The sequence below is a fragment of the Carex rostrata genome, chromosome 22, assembly GCF_964058835.1.
Source record: "Carex rostrata chromosome 22, lpCarRost1.2, whole genome shotgun sequence".
Taxonomy (NCBI): domain Eukaryota; kingdom Viridiplantae; phylum Streptophyta; class Magnoliopsida; order Poales; family Cyperaceae; genus Carex; species Carex rostrata.
Window position 1 is genome coordinate 101,231 of NC_135939.1, and position 7,425 is coordinate 108,655.

Genomic DNA, 7,425 nt, shown 5'->3' on the forward strand with positions numbered 1-7,425 from the left:
CATCAACGCTACTGGAATAGAAAAGGATTGCATATTTAGATTAACTAGTATTTTATTTAGATAACACAAGTTCATGTGTTATCTGCAAAATTGCTTAACGACATGATCAGTACCCTTGCTGATACACCCATCACATCGGTAGTAATCATATCCTCAAAAATATTAGTTATCCTCGACAATAGTCATTACTTATTACTTATTCTCGCGGGTAAAACAAATTCTCGTAAATTTCAAAATACTTATTTTTTAACATCTTGATCTAGTGCCTGCCACACTAAGAAAAATGTATATTTGCCTTCAGTGCCCTTATTTTAGTTAAATTTTCTTTTGGTGATTATCATTGTAAAAAATAACAAGATCTAGCTAGTATTTAAATATATCATAAAAGTTTTAAATTTTAAAATGTTAAGTAAACAACGTTGATCTATGACGAATTAGCGTTATGATAGCTAGAATACATTTAAGCACCTTTTATCTTACCAGCTCTGATATAACTGAATTCCCATCTCCTGTACGTGATATCTCAAACATTGAGTTGATATGTGGAAAATCTGACCGTTCAACTTTTTTCTGCACGAATTTCAAAGCTCAATAATAATGACCTTAGCATTTCCAATAGACACCGAAAAAGATTTGACCCAGCTTTAGATAAACTCAAACTAGATTGATTTTTATTAGAAAACACGAGTGAAACTATGGTACTATATATGCATAGCCGCAGATTGATTTGTACTATTGATTAATATTTTTGTATTGAAAGTCTAAACAATTGGTTTATATATGATTACAATCGGTTTAGACAAATTTTACATTCCTTTTACTATTTGTTTACATAGTAGAAAAATATTTGATCTAAAAATTTCTAAACCATTCAAAAAAAGAAATTTTCTATCTAAAAATAATAATAAAATTCTAACAAAATGTAAAATTTAATCTGCAAGTATATTTTTATATGAAGATCATGTTTAACAATTCAGATTGACTATTTAAATATTAAAAATAAAGATATTGCTCTGTAGTATAGATCAATCCACACTATGCATAGTAATATGAGGAGGGTTCAAATGCCTCCATTTTTTGTGCCTCCATCATGTCTCCATTTTTTTAAACTTTAATAATTCAAAATTTAAAACTTAAAAGTCAAAATAAAACCGTTGGATATGATCTATATCATTTTATCTATACACGTGTAAAAAATTTGGACATTTCAATTTTATTTTGGTTGTCATCAAGAGCTTACAAAAAACATACTAATTTGGATAATTTCTAGACGTTGATTTTTGAACTTATTGATTCACATAAAAATGAAATTGAAATGTGATAATTTTTTATGAGCACAGAGAGAAAATAACATAGATTACATCTAACAGTTTTATTTTAACTTTTAAGTTTTAACTTTTGAGTAATTAAAATTTTAACAAATAGAGGCACAAAAAATAGAGGCATTTGAACCCTCCTCTAGTAATATAGCCCTAATTCAAGAAACATACAAACTACCTGCTTGAACATTTTCCATGAATACGATAAATAATAAAGATGATTGATTATTCAAAGAAAATTATACATCTTCAAATACATAGATAGAGACATACCAAAAAAATTCCTGACCTATCTCACCCTTTCTTGGAAATTCATTTTATAAGAAAATGACATCTCGGAACTCAAATTCTGTTACACTCCCACTCGATTGTTCACCAATGAACACATAACCTTTGGAATGTTCAGAGTATCTTATAAATATACTCTTTTTATCTCGTGGACCCAATTTACCATGTTGATGAGACGAATCATGAACAAAGGCAGCGCGTCCCCAAGGTCTCAGATTACTAAGATCTGGTTTTCTATTAGTCCAAAGTTCGTAAGGAGTTGAAGAAACAGATTTAGAAGGTACACGATTTAGAATATAGGCAGCAGTCAATAACGCATCACCCCAAAAATTGATTGGCAAATGTGCTTGAGCCATCATTGACCTAACCATTTCCAAAAGAGTCTGATTTCTCCTTTCAGCCACTCTGTTTTGTTGTGGAGTATATGGTATGGTTAGTTGCCTTAGTATTCCTTTTTCTTCGCACATTTGTTTGAACTCATCAGACAAATATTCGCGACCGCGATCCGTTCTTAAGGCCTTAACCTTTCTGTCTAATTGATTTTCACATAAGATTATAAATTTCGTGAAACATGTAAGAGCTTCGGATTTATGAGAGATCAAATAGACGTGACCATATCACGTAAAATCGTCAATGAAGGTGATAAAGTATCTACCGCCATGTCGTGATCTCACATTCATTGGTCCACAAATGTCTGAATGAATTAATTGCAACGGAAATTCAGATCTGGTTCCTGTTCCAAATGGTTTTCTTGCCATTTTTCCTTTTAAACAATTTTCACATGTTGGTAGACTAACCCTTTCAATTTGGCCTAACATGTCTTCCTTGGCTAATCTATCCATTCGTTGCTATCCAATATGGCCTAATCTCATATGCCATACATTCACATCAACATTTTCATCAGCATATGATGTAATTAAAGAAAAATGGGTATTAGAAAAAGTCATTATATTAATAACATCCAGAATAATAAAACCATTCGATACATATCCATAACCATAATACACATCATCCAGATACAACTTAATACTAGTGTCACACATGTTCAAAGTAAATCCAAATCTAAGAAGAACAACTACAGATACAAGATTTCGTCGAATGTCAGGTGCAAAGAGAACATCATGTAAGAGGAGGGTTCGACCATCACGCATATCCAACTTGCATGTGCCTATACCCTTGACTGGTACACAAGAGTTGTTTCCTACATAAAGCCATTTTGAACCTTGCGGAATTCGACAAAAATCCACAAACAAGTCACGGTCTTTGGCTACATGGTCTGTTGCCCCTGAGTCTACAGTCCACAAAGGATGAGAATCAGCAATAAAAACAGAACTGGAAACATATGAAAAATATGAAAGTTTTTCTATAATTTGTACCTTGCGGGGCTCTTTGCATTCACGAGCATAGTGACCCTTCTTGCCACAATTGAAACACTTGATCTTGGCTTTATTATGCTTCTTAAAATTATTCTGAGAAGCCTTTCCCTTGCCACGATCTTGCCCCTTATACTTTTTCTCTTGTTTGCCCTTGTGACCATAATTTGACTTATGCTTCTGGCCTTGCCCTCCATGAGAGTTTGAACCAGCCAAATGCACAGCAGATTCAGTTTCTTGAGGCTTTGATGCCTCAATGCGATCTTCCTCAAGTTCCAGATGCCTTGCTGCATTGTTGAGAGTTTTAATACTCTCATTGTGGGTCAAATTCACCTTCAAATTCACCTTCATGTGTTCTCATGTATGAGGAAGTGAACGAATCACTGCTTGAAGTTGTTGCTCATCAGTCAAAACATGGCCAGCGTCCTTCAACTCACTAATCATATTTGACATCTCCCTAAGATGTTGCCGCATGCTATGATTAGGACGTTTCTTGTAAGTGTCAAACTTGATGGTAAGTTGTCTCAGTTTTGTAACATAAGTTCCACCGAACTTTTGCTTCAAAGCAAGTCACATCTCTTTTGCAATCTCATATTGCCTAAACTCACGCATCACATCATTGTCCATACTGCTCAGCAATGTAATGCGAGCAATGAAGTTCTTCTTTTTCCAGGACTCATATGCAGCACTATCAGCAATGTGCTTTTCAATTGTACCTTTTTCTGGTTCGGTTAGAATATGATCCAGGACCGAAAGAACCTCTTGTTCTTCCATGACATACTGAATTTTCATGGCCCAAATTTCATAATTATCGTCATTCAGTTTTTCACCCTTATTGAGTTCTGCCACAATATTCCTAGATGCAGATGTCATTTCACTAAGAAATTATAATTAAACTAAGTTAGGACATATCACAGTTTTGATGGCTTAATATAAATTATTTAATACCTAGCATAACACTTCTAGTTTTACAACAACTGTGAAATAATTTAATAATAATAATACTTATAGATTAAAATCGAAAGATCGCTAAGTTTCACAATCATCCTTTAATTCTATAAATTTTATTATCATTAATTATTTCACTGTGCAAAACTCCCACTAAAATTATATAAATAATGTATTTAATGAAAAATTTATATAAAAAAAAATTGATACAGAGAATATTTATACAACTAATTGTATAAATTTCAAAAAAAATTCATTTAATAATATCAGTACCTAAACCGTACTGGAATATCATCATAAAAAAAATTGCACATATAAAAAAAACGTACTTAAAAAAAAACTTCCAAAAAACAATTATTAATAACTTTCAAAAAAAAATTTCATCAAAATTATTTGGATTGAATAGCGACTGTTTTATAGTATGTATATTTAATATAGAGAATCAAGAAAATAACAAGAAAGTCTATGTAGTGTAGTGGTAAGGCTTTAGTCTCTCATGGTATAGGTTATGGGTTCAAGCCTCAGTGGAAACAAAATGCATTTTTTTCAAACAATTATGGACCCATTCATTGGCGCAGGTTGAATTAAAATTGAATTTTATACAATCCGGAAGTATAAAAATTGTCCACACCGAATATCAACATGACCAAATCTGAACTTTCGATCTCCCAAGCTGGCACTCAACCTGAAGAAGACCTAATAAATATAATGGGTTGCCCCTTGGGCACTTTTCCATTTAAATATTTAGGCCTACCCCATTCAAACAAGAAACTGCCAAAAACTGCATACCTACCACTCATAACCAAACTGAATACGCGACTAACGGGATGGGCAGCCCGACACCTATCCATAGCAGGGAGATTAGAACTTCTAAACGCAGTACTGTCAAGCATACCAACCTACTACATGTCAGTACTTCGGCTCCCAATTTGGGTAGTCAACGAAATTGATAAGACGAGACGAAGATTTTTGTGGCATGGCGTATCCGCAAATTCAGGCAAAATAAACCTTGCTAACTGGGAGCTAGTTTGCAAACCGAAGCAGTTAGGGGGAATGGGGGTTATGGACCTGCAAACATTCAATATTGCGTTGCTATTGAAGTGGAGATGGTATTGGGAGAAACCACAACCTACACTATGGAAACTCATATTCACTGCCACATCGCAAGTCAGAAACTATTTTGAGCATCTCTTTTATGTTTCTCCAATAGGAGTTACGAATCTCTGTATATAACTGGACCTTTGATTAATCGAATATGGGCATCGACCCATGTTTTTTCTCAAAAAAAAAAATATATATATATATATATATATTTAAGTTTCAACAAGTTTGCCGGCTATATTTATCAAATACCAAACATGATTAAATTTGTGTATGTTTTTCTTTTGAATGTTACTTTTTTTTTATTATATTAGAATTATTAATTTTTATCCAATTTGTATGACCTGCAATATTTTTACAGATTTATATGTTTGCGGCAATTAGCACCCCAGTAAGGATATAGAGACATAGAGTGAGTAGCTGTGACAACTAAAAGTTAAAAGTTATTGTTGGTCATCTTTATCAATAACTAACTTTAAAATTGAATGACTAGTAGTTGTATTTGGGCCCATTTTATTACAAAATCTATTAGGCCTGGTCCGTAATGTCAATGAAAACCGTTTTAACCGTTTACGGTTTACCCGATTGGCCGATTAATATTTATTTTGTTATTAATTATTTAATTAAATTAATTGTATACGGATGTGAGTATGGAGACTCCACTCAACTTCATATCCATATCCATATCCAAACCTCTAACGGTAAACCCAACTATATATATATTAACCATATATACGTTTATAAAACGGGTTATAAAGTAATTACGAAATTCTTTCACTGTTCTTTCATAGTCAGTCTTAAATTAATACTTCGATAAGAATTCAGCCAGAAACACATGGCGATCAAGAATAAGATCTCATTTGCGGTGGTTGCCTTTCAGCAATTGGGTTTTCTTGTATGGCTCAATCTTTTTTTCGTTCTTGGTTATTAGTACACCATTCATTTTCACTGTTTTTTTTTTAATTTCAAGATGAATTCTTGATTCGTTCTATCAATTATAATAAATATTTATATAAACAGGAAAATGGCCCTAGTGTGTAGAGCATGTAATATGAGGCTGGCTGATGACGCAAACTCTCTCAAACCACAGGATATACTGCAGAAAAAAGGACAACACACTGGGAACTGCAAAGATCGAAGCAGCATGCTCAAGAAAAAAGAGAAAGAGGCAGAAAAGAAGGTTAATAAGCATCAGAGAAACAAAAGAAAGTAGTTTGAATCAGTGCAAACATTAATTTGTATTTTGTTCTCACTTATTCGTTGAACAATGCTTGGTTTGATTTAATAAAGTTTGCAGTAAATTTCTCTGTGTATTTTCCTACGTACATTGTGTATTGTGTGAGTGATAGATGATTGATGGTAACTTTTGTGGCTATTTAATTTCGTGATTTAATTTCTACGAGGACATCTTATCGATTGAGCTTATGGGAGTCTTGTTTTTCCGATTCTTATCTTTATTTATTTTTGTTTAATTGGATATATTGGTGAAGAATTTTTTTAAGTAGAAATAAAAACATTAATTTAGGATTGTATTGTATTTAGAATCATAACATGTAGTTGCATTTTAGGGATTTCTTTTTCATTTTTGCTAGGAGTTTTAATTATCTAATCATGACAAAAGTTTCACCAAATTACCTTAGAAGGATTTATTAGGGTTTTGACCTAGCATGCATATAGTTTGCATTTTCATATAATTTAATTTAGTAGTGTGCAAGTAGCTAGCTAGGTAATTAAATAGGAATTTGTGAAACTATTTGAGATGAAGTTTTGAACAAAATATTTTGGAACGAGTATTTAAGATTTTCTAGGGTATTTATCCGTTTCTGTAAAATACCACATTTTAAAGAATTAATATCTTGATTAAAAATAAATAGATCAATTTGAAGTTTATTATGATTAAACAGGTTATTTTGAAATTGGTCCTAAAGTATAATTACTTTCCGAATAACAAATAGCCATTAATATATTAACGAAAAAATAAACATGTATTTTATTTGTTGGTTATCCACAATTTGTTTCTTCATAATTTTTTATCTTTATCTCCTCAGATTTGGTTCATTAAAATAAACATGTTTTTTGTGTGAATTTTTATTTTGATTGAAATTAATCTAAATCTTTCATCTCTTATATTATTTTATTATTGATCTTAATTTTTAGAGACAAAATAAAAATCTATTATTAAATTACATAACAATATAATATATGGCCGTATTAAAATTAGACAGTGAAATTTAGTTTTATATTTCTTATGCCAACTAAATATATTCAAGCAAAAAAGAACCGAAATACATATTTATGAAAGTTAAAATCATTGATGTACAACTATAGATCTGCATGGGATATTTTTCTTATTGTTGTTATTTCAAATTAATTAGATGAAGATTTAACGACATTGA